At 32.5% G+C, this 25,463-nt stretch overlaps 2 pseudogenes; both read right to left on the reverse strand.

The window, feature by feature from the left end:
• Nucleotides 1–13,233: 13,233 nt before the first annotated feature.
• On the reverse strand, nucleotides 13,234–15,483 carry LOC125420272 (photosystem I P700 chlorophyll a apoprotein A1-like; annotated as a pseudogene).
• A 3,367-nt stretch (nucleotides 15,484–18,850) lies between these two features.
• Nucleotides 18,851–19,396, reverse strand: LOC125420271 (small ribosomal subunit protein uS4c-like; annotated as a pseudogene).
• Between the last annotated feature and the right edge of the window lie 6,067 nt (nucleotides 19,397–25,463).

The raw sequence follows: 25,463 nt of genomic DNA on the forward strand, positions 1-25,463 counted from the left end.
ATCTCTCATCAAAAGGTGTTATTTGATCATGTCTATCTAGCAAACTTTCCACCAACCCAAGAGAGCATTCAAATATCTGGCCTACATTCATGCGTGAGGGTACTCCGAATGGGTTGAAAACCATATCAATGGGTCTTCCATGCTGCAAATAAGGCATATCTTGTCTAGATAAAATTTTTGAAATGATACCCTTATTTCCATATCTTCCAACTACTTTATCTGCCACTTTAATTTCACATTTTTGTGAAATATATACACGAATTATTTTTGGATTATAACTAGAACCCCTATTTTTTCTAGATCCATCTCACATCAATAACTCGACCTCTACCACCGATAGGTAACTTTAGACAAGTTTCCTTTGAAGTGGATACCTGAATGCCAAGTATGGCTCGTAAGAATCTATCTTCTCAAGCATTCGATGATTCTTTCGCCATTTGGGGTGTTACTGATGCAAATCCACCCGAGACTGTTCGACCGACAACCCGCTGGGATGCTGACCCAATACAAATGAAGGTGGGACCGATCACTAGGGCCCAAGCCAAGAAGTTCAAGGATAATCTTGCTGTCTTCATACAAGGAATAAGTCATAGTCAAGAGGGGTTGGCCATATCTAAATAACCAAGGCCTGTTTTACTCATATAAGCAATAGAAGCCAAAACAGGACCGGGTGACGTTTTTGGTGATAATAAGGAGGTTGGGTTGTATGAATTGGAACCCCATCCTTATGGGTTCAATTCATATGGAGGATGAGTCATAGAAACCAGCCAAAGCAGCTTCAAAGCCGACCAACAAGGAGGTTTGCACACAAGGGGAAGAAAAGGCCGGATTCGCTGTATTCCTTTCTAGCTTTACTGTATTTACTGTATTAGCCTTTTCTCATACTTCCAAGCAAGGGCAACGTAAGGAACTTCACAATAAGCTTATTTGGCATCCTACAAAGCATATTGAAGCTGATTTGGAGCTCAATTTAGTCAAAGATTGGTCAAAGTCAATTTAGTCAAAAAGCTAGTATTATAGTTTCCTAATTTTATTCTACTTTTTGTTTTAGGAAATTACCAATAATTTTTAGTTTTTATTTATTTATTTTCTGGAAAAATAAGTTTAGGAAAGTTATTATTTTATTATTTTCATTGTAAATTAATTAATTTCTAATTCAAAATAAAGGAATTAATTAATCCAAATTAGATTAGGAAATGAGTGAGAATTTCGGCCATCATAGAACTCTTCATTGTGTGGCCGGTTTTTCCTAGGGATTTTAGGGTTTATTTTGTTTCTTTCAAAGCCTATTTAAAGGCTTATTTATCAATAAGAATACAACTTTGATTTGATTGAGAAAATACTTGTGAGATTAATTATCTCTTTGTTCTTTGAGAACACCTAAAACACCATTAGAGAATTGGTTGCTTTAGCTTGACCTATCAATAGGTTTTCCATCCCCTATTGTGGCGTCTACATTATATCAAGGTTTCTAACCACAGGTTGGTTAGGGGTTGAGGTCCATTCCATTAGAACTTGAACTTAATTGAGATCTGGGCTAATATAATACGGGTTTAAGAGCAGGTCGTCCTAGGTTCGTATCAGTTAATTTACCTACTAAAATGCCACCCGTCTCCACCCAAGACCCCAACATCACAATTCCTTTTCGTTCTAAATTTTGGAGTAAATGGGCTTCTAGATGCGGTATTTCATTAGTGATTATTTTAGGACCGTGACTTGTTACATGAGTCTGAATTTCATATTTCCATATGTGAAAAGAAGTATAAATATCCTCATATACCAGACGCTCATTAATGAGTACCGCATCCACAAAATTGTAACCTTCCCATGGCATATAAGCTACTAATATGTTTTTTCCCAAAGCGAGTTCACCGCCAATGGTAGCAACACCATCCGCTAAAATTTTTCCCTTTTTAAGTGTATAAGTATTTTTGTTCGAAAGTTGATATACCACTAATGGAATGCTTAGAGTATCCCCATTGCCTTATAAAAGGATCTTGTCAGTATCGATATAAATGATCTTTCCCTCATGTTGCGCTATAATGAGAACCCCAGAATCTGAAGGTACTTGGCGTTCCAAATTAGTTCCAACAATGCACTTTTCAGATCGAGAAAGAGGAACTGCTTGACGTTGCAAATTAGAACTCATTAAAGCTCGATTCGCATCATTATGCTCGATAAAAGGAATGAGGAAAGCTCTAATAGAAAAATATTGGAAGTAAAAAGTACTTTGAAGAGGAACCTCTTCCCATTCAATAGTCAGGAATTCTTAATGGTACCGAGCTAGAACAACCTGTTCTTCCTGAATACTTCAATTCAGTGCCAAGGAATTCTCTGCCACTACCATATAGTATTCATGTCTACTTGGTGATAAATAAAGCATCCGTACTTTTTTTTATCTCTCAAAGATTTCATAAAATGGGCTTTCTAACGACCCCCAATGACCACACCTCACATGAATTGCTAAGGAGCCAATAAGTCCAACATTGATTCCTTCAGACGTGTGAATAGGGCAAATGCATCCATAGTGACTAGGATGGATATCTCATATCCGAAAACTGGCAATTCACCCTGTCAATCCTCTAAGGCCTAGATAACTCAATTTTCTGCCATGAACTATTTGTGTCAATTGATTAGTTTGATCCAAAACTTGAGATAATGGGTGTAATCCGAAAAAAGATTCATAAGTAGTTGTTAATGGAGTTGAAGTTACCAAATTCTGAGGAGTCAATATCAATTTGTGCCTAATTGCTCCACATATAGTTCCTCTAACCATATTTTCTAAATGAACCAAGGCCAATCCAAATTGATCTTGTAAGAGATCCACTACCAAATGAATACATTTATTTTTTAAATGATTCATATTATATATCCATTCCAAATTTCACTCCAATCAAATGATCGGCAATGGCCAATATATTTCGCAGTAACAAAAATGTATTGTTCTGCGGTATATCAAGATTCAGTCTACAGTTCATATTTCGTCGACCAATCCTTCCTAATTAGCATCTTCGTTAAAAGAATTTCTTTTGTAACTCCTTAAATAAGGATTCTGAAAATACCAGATCTCCGCCTACACAAGCAAATTGTTGATAAAACTCCAAAATGGCATTTTCTTTTGACTTAAATTTTTTTTCTCCTTATCATTCAGGAAAGACAATAAAATTTCAAGGTAACAAACATTCTCTAGAATTTCTCTCAGACTCGAACCCGTAGCTGATGATAGAACTAGAATAGATATTTTCTGTTTCCTACTCACACGAGACTAGATCCTTACTTTTCTATCAATCTCTAACTCTAATCTTCCTCCCCAATCTGATATTATGGTGCTGGTATAGATTGAAATTCCGTTATGGTCCAATTCTGACCGGTAATAGATACCAAGGCTTTGCAATATTTGATTAATCACAATTTTATATATGCCATTTACTATAGAAGTTCATGAGGAATTCATTGAGGAATGATTCCAATAAAAATTGTTTGTTCTTGCGTATCCCTACTAGTTTTCCAAATTAATCCCGTGGATACATATAATTCAGAAGAATAGGTGAGTGATTCATATAAAGCATCTCTTTCTTTTATCGATGGTTCTACCAATTGATATGTTTCCACAAATAATTGAAATTCAATTTCTTGATCTGTATCTTCAATTTTTGGAAACTTATAAAATTCTTTTGTCAAGCCCCAATCAATGAATCTACAAAACCCTTCAAATTGTATCTCATTAAATCCAGGTATTGTAGACATTTCCTCAATTCCATCCCCAAGCATTTTTTTATTTCTCGTTTATAGAAAAAAAATCCCATTATTTGCTCATTCTTCATCAAATCATAAGGATCAGTATAGCAATGATGGAATTGATATTCTATTTACTGAATCACATGAAATTTGACCTAACTCCATATAATATATGGAATATATGAAATACGTATGAAGGAGGGATAACGAAACTTACTCAAATTGTAATTTGCAACAGATACAAATGAAAATGATAAATTTCACTTTTTCTTATGGAGTTTTGTCTAGAATATTCAAACAATTTGTATAGAATACCAAACCAAAAAGTGATTCAATTTCTACCATTATTATGATATTTCGTATTCCGATCCCATTGGATACCATAAATGTATTCAGGATTTTCTTTTTTCTAGCACTTAACTTTTTCGTGGATTCAATTGTTTAAAAAATAATTCACAGAGAAGCTGATATTTAGTCGAATTTGTAGAATAGAATCGAAATGTGTAAAAAAGCTGATATTTATTAAACATGTGTGGATATAAATAGAACTATCTCTCCCTCTTTTTTTTATTATATTGTTTTGTTGGGGACAGAAAGAACCTATCATGCTCTATCAAAATTTTGACTTTCAATATTCAATCTATTCACTGACAAATTATAAAAATTGAATCGAACAATGATAATTTCCTTAAAATTTCCTAAAATTACCTATAAGCATCATATACACACAAGATACCCGATTTATCTGTTTAAAAATTTATGTTATGGGGTTTACATATACCCTTAATTGCTGTTATAATTGAAATTGAGAAGCCTTCTTTATTTTATTGAAAAGAAAAAAAAAAAAAAAGATTAGTTATGTATCAATTTGCATTTTCTTATATCATTAGGGAAATAAAATTTTCAATTCAAATTCAAGAACCGTTCATGAATTCATAGTCAATAGTTAATGGTTCAAATTTGTCTTGAATTTTTGCTTTTGTAACTGAAAATCCACATCCACAGGGAATTTTTTCACATATTTTGTATCACTTTGGTGGCATGGCCAAGCGGTAAAGTGGGGGACTGCAAAGCCTTTTTCCCCAGTTCAAATCCGGGTGTCACCTAATCAACAAAAGAATCGAAATACCTTATTTTGGTTTGCTGATAAAACTTACCCTTTTTATTTTTTCCCAACAGAAGCAAGCGGATGAAAAGGACTCTTGATACTTGCTTGATTCTAAGCATCCGGAGGTTTTTTTTTTTTTTTTCTTTAAAATGCTGTAAATACGTGCGTCTAGGGTTTAAGGAAATATTATAGTATTCAAAAAGAACTGGTAAATCTTGATATGATAGCCCTTCCACTACTAATGCAGTATCTACTGACTGGATATTGAATTAGATTGGATAGCCGGACGGGGAATCTAATGAAATTATTAGTTGCAGAAAGGGCAGAAGATACTCTGTATACATACTCATGAAAGTCTTTGAGTACTCTGGGATTCATTCAATATTAATTAGATTGAATGGATAATTAGCTTTGACTTATTTATATATGTATTTATTATATATATATTTATTTGAATATATTATGTATTTGTTTATGTATTTATTTGAATATGTAAAGAATATATAGATATTTTTCCATATTTTACTTATATTGAACTTATAATTTCTATTTATAATATAAATTTATAAATAGAAATTATAAATAAAATACAAAAAGAAATTCTTACTTTAATCTATAATATTTTTATTTTAATCTCTAATCAAGAACATGTAACAGGACGTCTTTGATTGTTTCATAGAGCCAATCGGAGACGTATATCAAATGGGAACGGTGGGAAAGAAAGAAATAAGGGTATGAGGTAGATAGTGATCTATCTTGATTCTATATTTTTATACTTTTTATTTAATAAAAAATAAAATGAAGAGCACCAAAAGAAAGAATAGGTTCTATTATTACTACATGTTAGTAACAGCCCTTTTGTACTTCAATCAAAGGGTTGTCCCGTGTATTTTGCTAGTGCTTAATGTTTTCCGATTATACCAAAAATCTTATAATTGGATTTATTGGATTGTTTTATCAACAGTTTTAGGTTAGAACCCGCCGTTGACTCTATGCCAGTGATTTTTTTATTAGTAGTGAACAATAATTGAACAATTCCTCCATATTCATAGAGATAGAGGACATAATTCACATGGATATAGTAAGTCTCGCTTAGGCTGCAGTAATGGTAGTCTTTACATTTTCCCTTTCACTTGTAGTATGGGGCAGAAGTGGACTCTAGAAGTACTGCTAATTGATTTTAGGAACCAAACAGTATCAATTTTTTTTTTCTTTTTTTTAGATCTTCCTCCAAACCCTTCTTTTATTTTAATTTCACTATTTAAATTAAAATTCCATTTTGAAATGGAAATAAAAAACATCTTCATTTTGAAACGGTATTTGATTCTAGTGGAGCAATGGATTCTATGAATAATATATGAACTCTTTCAATCAAAAAAATATTGCAATTATTCCCATGTTTGTTCTCCGAAAGGAATACAAATCGTAGGAAATTGATTCCAACCGTATTCTTCATAACTTTTCTATTTCGATGACCCGACTCTTACCAAAGTTATATATGGGCAATGGGAAAGAACGGAACCTTTTTTTTTTTTTTTCATTTTTTTAGAAATATGTTATTACATGGGTACACATTTGTTAGGGGAAACAACATAGTGGTTGTCCAACGAGATACTACAACTCCACATAATAAATATTGTCTTGGGTGAGTCACATATTGTGCACTTACCACTTATTTTATTATGTGGTTTATTATTTTATTGAACTCATTTCATATCATGGTTCAAATGTTAAAAATCGGTGAGGTTTACTAATCCTTTTTGAAATTCGAAGAAGTTCCAACCGAACCCCACAAAACCTCTGTCAACTGCTCAATCAATTACTTCTTTGTCAAAATGCTAACAAATAGATTACTTGCTTTTTATTTTATCCATAGCCTTTTTTCCTTCATTGGTTTTTTCTTTCTTTCAATGGATATCGGGATTCATATTAAAAATAATCCGAAATACAGGAATTAGAATCCTACAAATAAGACAGTAAACCTTATACAGTACAATGACAATACTAGATAGCATGGTAGAAAGAAAATAAGAATCTTTCTTTCTACCATACTATCGATCTCTCTTAGAATACTGTTGATTCTATTTTGTTCAATATATTCATTTAATACGCAAATTGGAATCTTTTTCATTTTATTTCTTTTCTTCAATCATTGATAAGAACTAAAAAGTCAAGTTTAAGTCAAATTAGTCGCTCTGACTTACTGTTTTTATGTATGTTATAAGTAAAAAAGCATTAAGAACTAGAATGAACAGTGCGGTAGTAATAAATGCAAGAATATTGACTTCCATAATTTCATCATTTCATTTTTCTTTAATTGACAATAACTCGGGATTTAATCCCATAGAGATGATAAATCTTTTGTTTGTATATTCAATGGGATGAATTATGTCTCGATGTAATCGAATCGAATTAATATCATGAATAACAATATCTGGGCTATCAAATCGATTCATCGTCAAGAACTGAATAGTATAACATAGGAATATCTTTTATCCATACCGACTTCAAAGGTTGATTCCTGATCCAATCAAAAATTCCTTTAAATTAATTTAAATTTCAAATTTAAATTTTGATTTATCATTCTTTTTCATTCTTTTTTTTTTTTTTTTATAACTTACTGCCTTCCTTGTACAATCATTTGATGAAGTATCATCCAACCACCTTTACACTTACCTTACCGTTGATTTTAACCAAACCCAACCAAAAAATCGAAATGAAAAAAAAAAAAGAGGGATCCAATTGGGAATGAAATTTGGCTATTTGTACTCCCTTTCACAGAAAAATGGAGAGATGAATTGATGTATTTTTGTTATTTTATTGGATTTGGATCTATCAGGACTAACGGGGCTTGAACCCACAGCTTCGGCCTTGACAAGGCGGTGCTCTGACCAATTAAACTAAAATCCCAAGGAAATAACATAATAAAATAAAGTGTACAGTATACCTATTCTTAATGATTTCATTCAAACCCTTTCAATTTAGATTTTCGATTAGAATTTTCATGTTGGAATGGAGAAGAGAGTGATATATTTCTATCCATATGGATATGCGCTTTAGCGAAAGCGGCGAGGATTACTAATAATCTTTTTGTTATTTCCAAATCAATTGGATAATCAGTCTTTTTTTGTTATTTCCAAATCAATTGGATAATCAGTCTTTCAATGAAAAAGTTCATTTTTCGTTATTTTACTCTTGTCCTTAGCCTTTACACTTACCGATCCTTATATGAATCTAGATCATTAGAAAAATTAGAATTTATTGGAAAAAAATATATTAAATAGAGTAAATAAATAGTGGTAGAGATATATCAAAGAATTTTACTTTTTTCCTATTGGGATTGAGCATTTCAAGAAAACAACAAATGGATATTCTTTTAAATGAAGGAATTCCAATCAGCCTCATGAAAACCTTATATTCCCTGAGGAGGTTCTACCTCGTGGAAACGCTCTTTAGTGGAACTTTTGATACGAACCTAGGACGACCTGCTCCTAAACCCATATTATATTAGTCCGGATCTCAATTAAGTTCAAGTTCTAATTGAATGGACCTCAACCCCTAACCAACCTGTGGTTAGAAACCTTGGTAGAATGTAGACGCCACAATAGGGGATGGAAAACCTATTGATAAGTCAAGCTAAAACAACCAATTCGCTAATGATGTTTTAGATGTTCTCAAAGAACAAAGAGATAATTAATCTCATGAGTATTTTCTTAATCAAATCAAAGTTGTATTCTTATTAAAAAATAAGCCTTTAAATAGGCTTTGAAAGAAACAAAATAAGCCCTAAAAACCCTAGGAAAAAAACCGTCCATACAAAGTAGTTTCCTATGGTGGCCGAAATTCTCACTCCTTTCCTAATGTAATTTGGATTAATTAATTCCTTTATTTTCAATTAGGAATTAATTAATTTACAATGAAAATAATAAAATAATAACTTTCCTAAACTTATTTTTCCAGAAAATAAATAAATAAAAACTAAAAAGTAATGGTAATTTCCTAAAACAAAAAGTAGAATCAAATTAGGAAACTATAATACTAGCTTGTTAACTAAGTTGACTTTGACCAATCTTGACCAAATTGAGCTCCAAATCAGCTTCAATATGCTTTTTAGGATGCTAAATAAGCTGAATATGAAGTCCCACACGTTTCCCATGCTTGGAAGAGGAAGAAAAGCCAACTCAACAAAATATAGTAAAGCCAGCACAAAATACAGTAAAAAATAGGCCAAATTTGAAGCTGTCCGTACAAACCCTTTTTGAATGCCTTTGAAGCTGGATTGACTTGATTCCATATCCTCTTAGACATATGTATTGAATCCTAAAGAGTTGGAACCATTTCATGCTTCCCGTTGTCCATATTTGCACCAAAACTGCTACCCGGGTCCATATCGGCTTCCACCACTTGGATGCTTAGAATAGGCTTTGTATCTTCAAGTATGGACAACTCTGTTGAGAATTGATTACCCCCTGTATAAATGCTCCCAGGTTTCCCTTAAATCTCTTAATTTGAGCTCTTGTGATTGGCCTGGTCTTCATCCGTGTCAGGTCAGCACCCCAGCAGGTTATCGGTTGAGCGTGCTCGGGCGGAATCACATAAACTTTAGCTTTAGCTGGTCGTGACCAATAAACCACCAGTTTCGCTTGGTGGGTTGAAAATACCCGACTTATCAACTTATCTAGTAAACTACTGGGGGCTCATGTAGCTCATGCCGGATTAATCCTATTCTAGGCCGGAGCAATGAACCTATTTGAAGTGGCTCATTTCGTACCAAAGAAGAAAATGTATAAACAAGGATTAATTTTACTTCCCTACCTAGCTACTCTAGGTTGGGGGGAGGTCCTGGGGGGAAAGTTCTAGACACCTTTCCATACTTTGTGTCTGGAGCAATTCATTTAATTTCCTTTGTCGTATTGGGCTTTGGTGGTATTTATCATGCACTTTCTGGGACCTGAAACTCTTGAAGAATCTTTTCCATTCTTCGGTTACGTATGGAAAGATAGAAATAAAATGACTACAATTTGGGGGATTCACTTAATCTTGTTAGGTATAGGTGCTTTTCTTCTAGTGTTCAAGGTTCGTTATTTTGGGGGTGTATATGATACCTGGGCTCCCGCCGGGGGGGGGGGGGGGGGGGGGGGGAGGAGAAGAGATGTAAGAAAAATTACCAACTTGACCTTTACCCCAAGTATTGTATTTGGTTATTTACCAAAATTCCCTTTTGAGGGAAAGGGGTGGATTGTTAGTGTGGATGATTTGGAAGATATAATTGGAGGGCATGTATGGTTAGGTTCCATTTGTATACTTGGTGGAATATGGCATATCTTAACCAAACCCTTTGCATGGGCTCGACATGCATTTGTATGATATGGAGAGGCATACTTGTCTTATAGTTTAGGTTCTTTATCTATTTTTGGTTTATTGCTTATTTCTTTGTCTAGTTCAATAATACCGCTTAGCCTAGTGAGTTTTATGGGCCTACTAGACTGGAAGCTTCTCAAGCTTAAGAATTTACTTTTCTAGTTAGAGACCAATGTCTTGGGGCTAACGTGGGATCCACTCAAGGACCTATCAGTTTAGGTAAATATCTAATGTGCTCCCCGACTAGGGAAGTTATTTTTGGAGGAGAAACTATGTGTTCTTGGAATCTACATGCTCCCTGGTTAGAACCTCTAAGGGGCCCCAATGGTTTGGACTTGAGTAGGGTGAAAAAAGACATCCAGCCTTGGTAAGAACGACATTCTATGGAATATATGACTCATGCTCCTTTAGGTTCTTTAAATTCCATGGGGGGCATAGCGACCAAGATCAATGCAGTCAATTATGTCTCTCTAGAAGTTGGTTAGCTACCTCTCATTTTGCTCTAGGATTTTTCCTATTCATAGGTCATTTATGGCATGTAGGAAGAGCTTGTGCAGCTGTTGCAGGATTTGAAAAAGGAATTAATCATTACTTTGAACCTATTCTTTCCATGACTCCTCTTAACTGAGACGAGAATCCTAATGCTTGAAGAAGGAATCAATTTGATTCCACCATACATATAAGGTTAGGTGGGTCAAGTTAGATTTAAAAAGTATTCCTTTTTCCCTTCTTTTCAACCCATTTGTATCTAATATTTTTTTTTTTCTGGCTCGGCTATCCCACTTAGCTGAGCCATTCCCTTTTATGATATTGAAAGGGAAAAACCAATAAAATAAAGAAAAGCAACAAATCTATTCACCAAACCATGAAAGGAAAGAGAGGGATTTGAACCCTCGATATTTTTTTTTTCTGCTGAGTAGAACACAGACATATAAGTTGATACCATTACTACCTATAGAAAGATATCGGTATGAATCTATAGGCCTCTATATATATAAATATATAGATGCATGATCCAGCATGCCCCTTTCTAAAGTAAAAAAACCACTCTTGATTCTATGCCTTCATAAAATAAAATGGTAAAAGTCAGTAATAAGTCATATAGAATCAATGATGGAGTCATGGTAAAATACTTCTATGATGCATTTTTTTTTTAACAATTTTTTGGCTGATAATAAGATCAAATGGTATAATTCTTTTGTTGGTAGATTGGAGGATTAGAAACATGACTATTGCTTTCCAATTGGTTATTTTTACATTAATTGCTAGTTCATCAATCTTACTGATTAGTGTACCCGTTGTATTTGCTTCTCCTGATGGTTGGATGGGTAACAAAAAGGTTGTATTTTCCAGTACATCATTATGGATTGGATAAGTCTTTTTGGTGGATATCCTTAATTCTCTCGTCTTTTGAACCTATTCTCTTTAGATCTACAATTGACCCCTCCCCGAATTCTTTCATGTTGTGAGACACATTAAAATTCCATATAAGCCCCAAAAATAAATACAAATAAAGAAAAAAATTCTAAAAATTAGAAGAGGGAAGGGTCAAACTTATGTATTTGTGTATTTGTTTTGTAAATTTTGTTTATATAAATATGAAATAAATATGTATTATAAATTATATATAAACTATGTAAACAAATATTATATTAAAATAAAATAAAATATATAAATATATAATAAGATATATAAACGAAAAAAAGGTTCTTTATTTTTTTATTCACAATATATCATAATATAATAAATTTTAAAATTATATAAAATTATATTATATATATAATTATGTATACTATAAAAAACATCAAATATGAAAATGAAAGAGAGTATTTGGCCTAGCTCTGCTCCAATATAATCTATACATTTCGTATCAGGAACGAAAAAAAAGATGCGGATATAGTCGAATGGTAAAATTTCTCTTTGCCAAGGAGAAGATGAGGGTTAGATTCTTGCTATCCGCCCGAAATAATAACTTAATGTATTTAAGTTAATAGAATAAAGGATTAAGTAAAGTTGATCACAATAGTATATTGGTTCTATCCCTCCTTCTTTTTCTCCGGCTCCCAAAGAAAAATGGTAATTGATTACTAGTTAACAAATTAACAAAACCAAACCTAAATTTTTTTGTCAAAAAAATGTTGTGGAGATGGGATTTGAACCCGTAACCTCAAGGTTATGAGCCTTGCAAGCTACCAAGCTACTCTACCCCACGATGAAAAGACAAGTGGGAAACTAATAGGCAAACAAGGATTGAATGTGCCCCTCGACCATATCTGTACAAATAGGACAGCCCATTTATACAGAATGGTAAAAGGGCCCTCTATGATCATCAATCATAGAAATGAATAGAAAAACGGAGAGATAGTTCAATCCTTACTAACTTGATCTTGTTGCTTCAAGTAACCAACATGCATAAACCATTTCACGAAGTATGTGTCCAGATAGACTGAAGTCTCAATAGGTAGCTCTTGGTCTTCTGGTCAAGAAACAACATCGATGAAGGCATGTAGGTGCACCATTATGGGGTGGGCATTGTAAAATTTCCATGAATTTCCCATTTTTTGCTCAATGACAGAAGTTTGCTTATTTCTTTTTTTGAGGATCAGTGAATCAAATGATATTTTTGTTCCAATTTTTGCCTCTTTTTCTTCCTCTGAATCAAATTTTTTGTTGCCATAATGGTTCAATTCCTATTAGTTTAGTTTCAATGATACAAGTCAGATCCTAGACTTAGAAATATAAGAAGGCAATCCCCCTTTTCCACCAAAAGAAATGATATTATCAAGGATAATACAACACATTAAAAAAAGAATTAACCAAATTTGCCTGATGTAAAAGCAATCAAGAAAGCGGCATACACAAAAATATTCTTATAAAGATGTTCCTCGGTAATATCATCATGACTTTTGAAGTCATGTGCGGTAGTAATACCAAACCAAATACGACGAGTAGTGGGGTCCTGAGATAAGCCTTAGCTAAAACTTGGAAATCTTAATGCCATAATGCCTTTCAAATCCTCCTAGCCATTATACTACTGCAATAATTATTGCTAAGAAGAATGCCCATGTTGTGACAATTCCACCCAGAAGGTAATAGGTTACTCCTACAACACATCTTTGGACAATGCTTAAGGCTCTAGGCTAAGTAGCAAGAGCAACTTTTAATATATTATGAGCCAAATGATGGATTCAATAAGTTCTTGTCAATAACCACACCCACTGAATAGAAACATTAAACTAAAAGTCCAAACAAAATGAGCACGTAGGAAAAAGAGGCCATATGCAAATAATGAAGAACCATATGACTGAATTACCTAGGATGCCTGTGCCCATAAGAAATCACAAAGCCACCCATTAATTGTAATGGAACTTTGCACAAGTTGCCTCCCGTGATATGAGTTACTACTCCTTGATCACTTATACTCCCGAAAGATCTAACTGCATTTTCCAACTAAAATGGAATATTACTATCAAAATTTATTTATACATCCAGTATAGCCCTGACAAGACATGATCCTAAGTGGATATTTAACATGTCCCCCCTTTCCAGGCCCATCACAAGAGAAACGAAAACCAAGATTTGCTTGATCTGGTATCAAACGTGAACTACGAGCAAATAGAACACCTTTCAAAAGTATCAATACCATCACATGAATCGTAAATGCATGAATATGATGTACCAAAAAATTGGCGGTTCCTAATGGAATAGGTAATAAAGCAACCTTGCCACCCACGGCCACTAAATCACCACACCCCACCCCCCCCCCCCCCCACCCCCAAGTTAAATTGGTACTTATTGTTGAACCAGGGGACATTGCGCCAGGTGCTAAAGCATGGGTGTTTTGTATCCATTGAGCAAAGACGAGTTTTAATTGTATAGCAGTATCTGAAACCGTATCTTGGGAATGCCCTAAAGCACTCATAGTATCATTATGAATATACAAACCAAAACTGTGAAAGCTTGAAAATATACATACCCAGTTGAGATGTGATATGATTGCATCGTGATGTCTAAGGACACGATTTAATATATCATTGTATCGAGTAGTTGGATCATAGTCTCTTACCATACAAATGGCTGCATGCATAGCAACACCAACTATGAGAAATCCACCAATCCACATGTGATGTGTGAACAATGAAAGTTGTGTACCATAGTCAATAGTTAGATATGGATAAGGGGGCATCGAATACATATGGTAAGCTACAACAATGGTTAAAAAGCCCAACATAGCTAGGTTAATAAATAATTGAGCATGCCATGACATTTTTAGGATCTCATATAGACCTTTATGACCCTGGCTGGTAAATGGGCCTTTATGAACCTCTAAAATATCTTTTTTGCCATGACCAATGACCTAGTTGGTCCTATACATGTGACCTACTATTGGGAAAAGAATTGCAATAGCTAAATGATGGTGTGCTATATCGATCAGCCGTAGACCCCTGGTTACTGGATCTAATCCTCCATAAAAGGTAAGAAATTCTGCATATTTTGACCGATTCAAAGTGAAAAAAAAGGGTTGCTCCCTCAGCAAAACTGGGATAAAGTTCAGCCAAAGGATCCCGATTCAAGATAAATTCATGAGGAAATGGAATCTCTTTGGGATCTGCTCTAGCATTTAGAAATTGATACATGTACTTGATGCCCTGGCCAAGAAAGAGACCCAAGTCCTAGTAGCCCTACTAAATGATGATTCAACATAGATTCTACATCTTAGAACCAAGCCAATTTTGGAGCAGCTTTATGATAATGGAATCAACCAGCAAAAAGCATTAAGCCTGCAAAAGCCAATGCACCAATTACAGTACAATAGAGCTGTGATTCACTAGTTATTCTAGATACTCACCAAAGCTGAAAAAAATTGGAGGTTATTTGTATTCCTTGGAAACCACCGCCTACACCACCATTCAATATTTCTTGACCCACTATTGGCCAAACTACTTGGGTACTAGGCCCAATGTGAGTAGGATCACTTAGCCATACTTCATAATTGGAAAAGCGAGCACCATGGAAATACATAGCACTCAGCCAAAGAAAAATGATGGATCGAAATGGGCATTAAATACTTTTTTGAGAGATCTCCTCCAAATCATTGGTATGGCTATTAAAATCATGAGCATCAACGTGTAGGTTCCAGATCCAAGTGGTAGTATCTGGTCCTTTAGCTATTGTTCTTAAGAAATGATGTGGTCTAGCCCATTCCTTAAAGAAGTTTTTATGGGATCCCTATCTACCAAAATTTTCACTTCTGATTCCCGTGAACAAATAATCATTGAGTCTTTCGCTTTACGGACAACACATACAAAGAAACACGCCAATAGTTAAGTAATTAGTGAACCTATGAGAGATGTTTAGACTTAGTTTTTTATCTTCTATCTTCCATCTATCTATTTTCTTTAGTTACTCACTAGGGCAATTATGATCTGGAAGTCGATCCGGGGCAAGTGTTCGGATCTATTATGACATAGCTAGGGGCGATTAACGGACCTTTTTAATCTTATAAAATTTTTTAGGGGGGCTTTGAATTGATGTAATTCTTTCTTATGCAACCTAATGTATTCATATCTCAATTAGAAGTTCCTAAATGAAGACACTTTATGTCTTACATAGAATATATTACTATTACTATTACTCTACTCCAAACCGTGTGAACAGTCATTAGTCATTACTAAGAGACATACTAGTATTTCTATTTAGTCATTCGAGGGTCTTTTTTACTTTTATTAGTTATTATTATTAACAGGAGAAAAGAAATATATTTTCTAACTTATCTGTAATCGTTTATCCCTACTAAATAACAGACGAAATAGAACGATCTTAGAAGGAGAAGGGATATAATGAAATCTTTTGATTGGTTCTTCCCAGAGAAATGATCCATTTTATTTGATTGATAGAGACACAAACAATTCATAAACAATTCATTATAACAAATATAAAAAAACAGTTAGAGTAAAATAGTGTTCTTATTCCAAACGCCTTGTGGTCTTCTACCAATTTTGCATTTCAATATAATTCCCAGGAGTAAACGCTATAGTCTATTTCCAATACTCAGTAGCTTGGTCGAACCAAGCCTCAGTAGTTTCAGAATCTCCTTGTCAAATGGCCTATTCTCCTCGGTCTAAATAGGTAGGTAAATTCCTTCCCTTAGAGCCGTACTTGACAGTTTCTGACCTCATACAGCTCAGCAGTCAAATTCTTTTAGTATCTCATTTTTTTAATCTACCATATATAATTGAATAAGATTTCTTATGGATCTATCCCATTTTTTTCTCTCGAGTTAACCAAAAAAGGTTATGAGTTTCAAACTTTAATTTTGCTTAATGATTTAATCAGTTTTATCTTTTCTCCCACCTTCATAAAGCATAGGTATTTTCGCTATCATTGGAATTTTCTTAAAGGTAAATATCTCCGTTTCATATATAAATTTATATAGAATCTTTGAAAAAGACTTTCGTCATAAGAAGGAAAAGACTTACTATCGTTAGGATCTGATGCTACACCGCTGCTCAATACCTTAGGGGATTAACTCTATTACATAAGTGGATTCCTAACTTTTACCTCATATCATGACATAAGTAAGCAGTTGTTATTGTGTTGGCCCAAAATCTCAGTAATTGATCTTTACGGCACTTCTTTTTCAATTAGACCCTTTATCCATAGAATAAAGTATCTAGGCATACCAATTTAGTCATATTTCCTCTTCTATGAAGTGCATTTCTTTACTACAACTGATAAAAATCGTTGTTTTGGACAACACATATATAGAAAGGCTATTTTTTCTAGTATTATTTAATGGAATTGCTCTTTCTTTCCCTTTCTATAGTGGAGATAGTAGCATGTAATGAGAAATCATGGCCATATTATTAAAAGCTTGTGGTAAGAATGGGTTCCGCTCTAGTGCCCGAAAATAATATTCCAAAGCTTTCGTATGTTCTCCGTTCCTTGCGTGGATAAGGCCTGTGTTATAAAATATATAACTTCAATCATAGGGATCGATTTCTAATTGCATAGCTTCATATTAATTCTGAGTATCTTTCTCCTAAGATTGAGAGCGGTAAAATAAAAAGTATATCTATAAAAAGAAAAAATTAGAAAATATATAAAAATATATATAAAATTGATTTAAAACTTTATAATTGATAATTGTAATTTATTATAATTATATAATTATTTATAAATTTAATAAATATATATAATATATATTATTTATTAATTATAATTTAAGATAATGTAATTAATTTATTTACAACATAATTAATTATAATATAATAACTAAATAAGAAAGAAAAAAGAAAATAATAATAAATAAATAAAAGAATCGAATCACACCATCTTGGTAATAGGTGAATGCCTCTTTCTCTCCCGAAGTTGTCGGAATTATTCACAATAAGATTCCAGATCTAGACATATGCAAAAATCCATTCTATAATTTCTTTGAATTACCCCTTCATGTTGTGAGAAAATAATCCCCAATCAACGGGAATTGGACATTATGAAATAATATAAAAATAGACTCATTAAAAAAGAAGACCTTCTACTCAAATTCTTTCTTTTCCTTTTTGACAGGAATCAATAAAACTAAAAAAATTTGAATCCAATTATATTTCATTCAAATGTAAATATAGTAAAATATACTAACAAAAATATAGTAGTAGTAAAAGAATGAAAGGAACTATTCCTATTTCATCGAAGTTGAAGAATCAAAGAATTTTTCCTTTAGATTAGGATAATTAGAAGTTTTGATCGTATTATGATCCAAAGAGAGAAGAACAAGAAGTGAATAATCATTCTATGATGGATGAAAATAGTCTAACCATCCATTTTGTGTTGTGTGTATTGTGTGTATAATGGTATACGCTATACAATCAAATATAAAAACCCCAGGATGTTTCCTGAATTTGGAATAAATCTATGGGGCCGAAGTTGGGATAAGGGGTTGAAAGATCTAAAACTGGAAAGTCATTTTAGAATTTTTATGAAAATGGACGAATAATCTAAACTAAATATAATAATAAACTAAAAGTATCCATAAAACATAGTCTTAAAAAATAGATTGCTCGATGTATTTGCATCAATTCAGTGATTTATTCTGGTGTAAATATTAGAAAAGCCCGGGAGTGCCATTTTCGCAAACATAAATCTTTATGTATTGTTTTTGACAAAAAAAATTATTCTTCCCCAGCATCGAAGGAAGGGTTTATCTTTAATTCAATAAAAGTTTTTCTATTAAAAAAAAATAGAGTGTACATACCTATCCAAAAATCGAATATGAATAACTCACTATTCACTTGGTTTCTGAACCATAATCGTTATGTAGGATAGATGGTCGAGTGGTCGAATCCGTCTCTTTCCATAGCCTTTACCTACTTCACCAATGTTGCTGATCGCAATGTAGCAAATAATAATGGATACCATTATTCCAACAGTTAGCCCTCTCTTTGATATAGATTCTCTATTCCTAATACTAATTTCTATGGTATGGAAAACACTATAATGTAAAGAAGGGACAAGGAATGAAAATCGCCATACTAATCTATGAAATATGAACAGAAGAAAAATCCTCGGATTAAAACCCCTTACCTCATGTCTTTTTACGTATTAGGGGGTGTTCAAACCCCGTTCTTATTATTTTAGTTCGATTTAAGTCTGATGAGAATAATATTCTACAACTAGCAATTCATTTATTTTCAAACCGACCCATTTACTATCTATTTATTTATTGATTAATCCTTTATATTGAAATGGGTGAAGTGTTAAATGTTTTGGCAATTCCTCAGAAGAGGCTGTAATAATATCTTGGGGTCTACAGCGACAACTTGGTATATCTACTATACGACCATTAACAAAAATATGTTTATGGTTAACCAATTAGCGGCCTCAGGGAAACGTCGAAGCCATACCCAATCGAAAAAGCATGTTATCCAAACACATTTCAAGTAATTGTAGTAAAACCTGACCCTTTGGCTTTTCCAGTGATATAAATGTATTCAAGTAATTGTTGTTCTGTAAGACTATAATGAAAGCGCAATTTTTGTTTTTCTTCTACACGAATACGATATTGGGATTTTTTACCGGGCACGATTGGTTTCTAAGATCACTTCCAGCTCGAGGTTTTTGACTAGTTAGTCCTAGAAAAGCCCCCAGATGACATATTTTTTTGAAACTAGGTCCTCTGTAACACGACATCAAGACTCCTTATTTTATTGAAATTTCATAAACCTAAATGAAATTAAAACTAAACTAAATGATAAATGAAGTGAAATTTACTGAAGTCTTGGACTACAAAAAATAATTAGATGAATTGTATCAATATCCGCACCGTATTGTATTGTATATATAATATATGTATATATAAATATTATTTATTATTGTGTATAATTTTTATACAATACAATAATAAATTTTATGATATATTTTATAAATACATATAAATAAGCAATATATAAATAAGGTTCTTTTCTTGATTGATTTGTTTTACAGAGATTGAACTTCTAGTTTTTTTCTTATTTTTTATAATTGGGTGTTTCTATGAGATAATAGAGTGATAATAGATCGGTGACCCTTGGTAAGGTAAAAAGGTAAGAAGCCTTTTCAATATTTTTATTATCTCAATATTCTTATTATCGATTTTGTAAAAAAAAAAAAAAATCAAACAGATGGAGAAAAGCTTGCTATTGAAATCGAACCGATGACCATTGCATTACAAATGTGATGCTCTAACCTCTGAGCTAAGCGAGCTCGCATAACATAAATTGTACATGCATAGGAATTTAGTAAACTACTGGGATCTTAGCTATTAACTGTTCATAATTCATATGACTGGAGAGAAAATATAGAATAGAAGTTCAAAGAAATATTGGATATTTGAATATTATAAAACATAACAATTAACATAACAATTAATATAGCGCTATATAATTTCAATTTTTTTATCAACTATATGTCTATCAATAATCAATATCTTGATTAGATAGTAAGATTTTTTATTGTTAATTAAAAAATAACTTTGTAATTATCTTTGAATATTATAATATTAATGTTTATAATATAAAAAAAGATTAAAAATATTATAATATTATAATAAAGAATTAATATTATAAAAGTATTATAATAAAAAATTTCCTTTTTAGTTCTTTTTTTTTATGTTATTTATGTTATTGTTATAGAAGGTCTGCCCTGAGAAAAGGGAAAGAGGGAGAAAAAAATGAAAAGGAAAAGTGCAATCCAATCTATATAAACGCAATCGAGATCATAATGAAATATTCCGGTGTTTTCATTCGAAAAGGTGAAAGCTAAACGAAAAAAAGAATCGACCGTTCAAGTATTCAAAATTACACGCTAAAAATGATACAAATAGGGGCATAGCATGTTAGCTTATACATATACCACATATATATTTATGTATAATAAATATACATAATATATATGTGGTATATATCCATATATATTGTATGTTAAATTTAATTTCATATTGAATTTAATTTCGAATACAGAACTGATAGAATCTTTTCTAATTGGACCAGATATGAGTATCCAATAGAGATGAAAGAAGATATACAATATATCCAAATTAGGAGAAAACGCCTTTCAATATGGAATTGCTATATAATGAATTCAACAGTTCCAGCCTAATATAAATAAACGAATAAAGAAGAGTGGCATCAAGACCCTAATAAAAAAAGGGGGGATATGGCAAAATTGGTAGACGCTATGGACTTAATTGGATTGAGCCTTTGTATGGATACCTACCAAGTGATAACTTTCAAATTCAAGGAAACCCTGGAATTATAAATGGGCAATCCTAAGCCAAATCATGTTTTCTGGAAACAAATAAGGATTTAGAAAGTAATAATAAAATAGGATAGGTGCAGAGACTCAATGGAAGCTGTTCTAACAAATGGAGTTGGCTGCGATGCATTAGTAAAGGAATCCTTCTATCGAAACTTCACAAAGGATGAAGAATAAACCTATATATACGTATACGTATTGAAATACTATCTCCAAGCCAAATGATTAATGATGACCCGAATCTTTTTTTATTTATTTATATGTTTATATGAAAAATGAAAGAATTGCTGTGAATCGATTCCAAGTAAAAAAAATGGAATATTCATTGATCAAATCATTTACTCCATCGTAATCTAATAGATCTTTTGAAAAATTGATTAACTAGATGAGAATAAAGATAGAGTCCCATTCTACATGTGAATATCGACAACAATGAAATTTATAGTAAGAGGAAAATCCGTCGACTTTAGAAATCGTGAGGGTTCAAGTCCCTCTATCCCCAAAAACGCCCATTTGATTCCCTAATTTTTATCCTATACTCTCATTTCGTTAGCGGTTCAAAATTCATTATGTTTCTCATTCATTAATTTTTTTCTTTTCACAAGCCGTGTGATATATATGATACATGTACAAATGAACATTATTGAGCAAGTAACCCTGATTGTAAATTGGAATGATCATATTATCACTCGTACTGTACTGAAACTTACAAAGTCTTTTTTTTTTTTAAAAGATCTAAGAAATTCAACCAAGGCCTGGGTAAGACTTTGTACTCCCCTTTTCGTCTTTTTAATTGACATAGACCCAAGTCATCTATTAAAATGAGGATGATGCATCCTGAATGGTCGAGATAGCTCAACTGGTAGAGTAGAGGACTGAAAATCCTCGTGTCACCAATCCAAATCTTGTTCCTGGCACATGGATTGTTTGTATGAGTATCGATTCTACAAATTGGTCGACATACATATTCATTAATTAATAGTATAGATCATGATACATGTTTATCCATCTAAACGGCTAGAGAGATATCCCTTCTATTTAAGAAATAGAGAATATTTATAGATGAGTATTAATAGATGAGTAAAGCGTATCCAAAGAAACAAATAGATTTTGTTTCCTCGTTTTTTTATTTATTTGTTCATACTGTGTCTCCTCTCATTTCCAAAGAATGGTACTACTTCTTCTATATTACAAGGAGATTTGAGGGGTACAAATAGACAACATTCATTTCACATATAATACAACTAGGATCTGATCCCCTTGCATTCATTTTTTTCAATTTTCTTTTCACATTCTATTTCTCCATTTCCCCTTATGTTGTTATTTTCTGGAACCCCCCTAAGTGATGTTCACGGTACATAGTTTTGCATCATTAACTTTTTCATCCTATTGACTCAGCTCAGCTCATGTAGAAAAAGTATCTTTCAAAATTTGAAAATCATACTGAATCCCTCTAATTTAATTGTTTTTTTATCTTTTTTTTTATTTAGGATTTTTTTTTTAGCCTATCCTTTTTTTAACTTATACATAATATATGAAATGAATGAAACTTCAGCTCTTTGACCTATAAAAAAAGTACAAATATTCTTTGAATATCTGGAGTTGTAGAAGTGAATATGAGTTTCTGATTATTCAATGGGCATCTTGTAGTTCATAAAAATTAAGGGCAATGTAATCCTTACGTAAAGGCCATCCTATCCAACTTTCCAGCATTAACAGACGTTTTAGATGTGGATGATTATTATAAGAGATTCCCAACATATCATAAGATGCCCTTTCTTGAAAATCCACACTTTTCCAAACCCAAAAAACAAATGGAATTCTAGGATTCCTCCTTGGGGCAAATACTTTTATGTATACTTCTTTCGGTTGATATATACTATACTCTATTCACGTAAGATGATACGCACTGGCTAACAGTCCACCTGGTGCTACATCATAGGCACATTGGGAGTGTAGATAATTGTAACCATATACATATAAAATGACAACACTGGAATGCCAATCCTCAGGCTTTATTTGTAAAGCTTCTATTCCTTGGTAATCGAAGTCCAAAGATCTATGAACTAGCCCATGTTTGACCAACCAAGCAGACAACTGACCCTGAATCTTTTTTATCTCTCTCGCATTTTTATTTGTATTGTATAAGTAATTTGTTTGTATAAGTATTATAAATATTTGACATTTACGATTACGATGAAATTTATGAAGATTGCTTGTTGTTTGGTATTCTGTATCTGTACAACAACAAAAAAAGCTCCTGCCTAATTCACTAACTCATGGGAAGATATTGAACTTTTGTATTTGAAAAGTGTTTTAAGGGGGATCTCTGAAGTAGATGGTGGTTGATAGATTAATCCTTGATTATAATTTCCCATATGACTACTACATCAAACACGAAACTTGTGGCTGGTAGTAAAACACCGATTTGCCTATTGAGATCTAATTCAATCTTCATAGATTTCTTTAGATATTTTCTTTTGAAGTTTTGTTATAGTATCAATAACCGCCCCTGGTTTAGGTGGACAGCCAGGCAAATAGACATCTATGGGAATTAGCTCATCGACCCCCCGAACAATACTATAAGAATCGGTACTGAACATCCCCCTTATTATTGTACATGCTCCCATAGCAATAACATATTTCGATTTAGGCATTTGTTCATATAATCTCAAAGGAAGGGGCCATTTTCATTGTTACTGTACCCGCTGTTAAAATTAGGTCTGCCCTGTCAACGACTAGATCTTGGCACCAGTCCATAACGATTAAAGTCATATCGTGATCCTATTAATGAAGCAAATTCAATAAAGCAACAACTGGTACCATAGAGAAATGAGCATAAGCTGGAGAGTCTTGGCCAATTTGAAAGATCACTTGATGTAGTTGAAATACTGAATTTTGGATTGTTCGATCAAGGAAGGGAAACTCAATAACGGAATTCATAACTATTTCAATTTGTTTTTTATTTATTATCTGATGAATATTTAAGAGCTAAGACCATTCCAAAGCTCCTTTTCACCATCCATAAATTGAACGAACAATTAGGATAAGTAAGAAAATTAAAGCTTCTATAAATACGGATCCCCCCAATACATCAAAACTCATTGCCCATGGATAAAGAAAAACCGTTTCAACATCAAAAACAACAAAAAAGATAGCAAACATCCCCCATTGGTTCTATTCCCGATTCATAACTCAAAAGTTTTTTGGGTCTTTTGCTAATCAGGGCTAAAACTCCGAAAATTAGAAATGCCAAAATAGGAATAACACTTGATATTATTAGAAATGCCCAAAAAATATCATATTCGTAAAGCAAAAAGATAAATGTACTCCTATTAATAATGTGGAAAATATAGAAAATACACCGGATTAATTTATTGGAATTGAATTAATTGTCAAGTCATCTATAATTGTGTAGTGCTATGGTATATCTCTAATTTCGAGATTATCCATAGCCACTATAAACTATAATTCTAATTCCATTTTATTTCTATTACCTATTATATTTATTTTGATATAGATAGAATACATATTTGTTTATATTGCTCTTATACAAATAAACCTCTCTTGGTTTTGCCTCACTTCAGATAATTTGATTAGATTATCTCTAAATCTAACTAAATCTAAAGAATTAAAGAAAAGGACTTCAAAATTCTTTTTTTTTTTTATTCTTTCTATATTTATATTCTGTATTATAAATAAAATTCTAAATTAGAATTAATTCTAAATTAGAATATAGAATATTATATAAATTATTTAAAATTTTTAATATTTTAATATTCTATAAATATTAATTTTTTTCTTTTTTATATTACAATTAAAATCATAGGTTTTAGGTTTATAGGGCTATGCGAACTCGAGCCATAGACCTTCTCGGTAAAACAGATCAAATTTATTATTATCAAAATGATTTGAACTGTTTCAAAGACCCAACATGCATTTTTGTGCATTGGGCTCTTTCATTAACTTATATAAATATTAGTTAGTCTACCATACTTTTTGAATGAAAGAAAGATAAAAAGATGGCTCCATGTGCTCCAATTCATTATGTGAATTCCAATCCGAGAGCACTACCAAAGTGTTTCAAAAAAAGGTTATTCTGATGTAGGTCTGCTTCTGGCCTAGATCAATTTAAGCTAAATGGAGTCTCTATTACCCCGTTTGAATCAAATATGAAACTTCATACACCATAAAGTTCATAAGATAGAATGAAAAGATAATTTTTTTGAGGTCCTTATACTGATTACGCCTAGCATTGAATAAATAGGGTATTCACCTTATCACTATCTTAACTTAATGATGGGTTCTATAGTGGCGCCTACATGGGTGCCCGAATCCGAATCGAACCAAACCATTTGCCAGGCTATTGTTCTCTTATTTTGTTCCCTAAATGTCATAGAGTAAGACATCCATTTTTCAATAAGATTAAATCTTTTGATTGCAGATGGACTCCTATGAAAAACAT

Source organism: Ziziphus jujuba, chromosome 6 (assembly GCF_031755915.1).
Source record: "Ziziphus jujuba cultivar Dongzao chromosome 6, ASM3175591v1".
Taxonomy (NCBI): Eukaryota; Viridiplantae; Streptophyta; class Magnoliopsida; order Rosales; family Rhamnaceae; genus Ziziphus; species Ziziphus jujuba.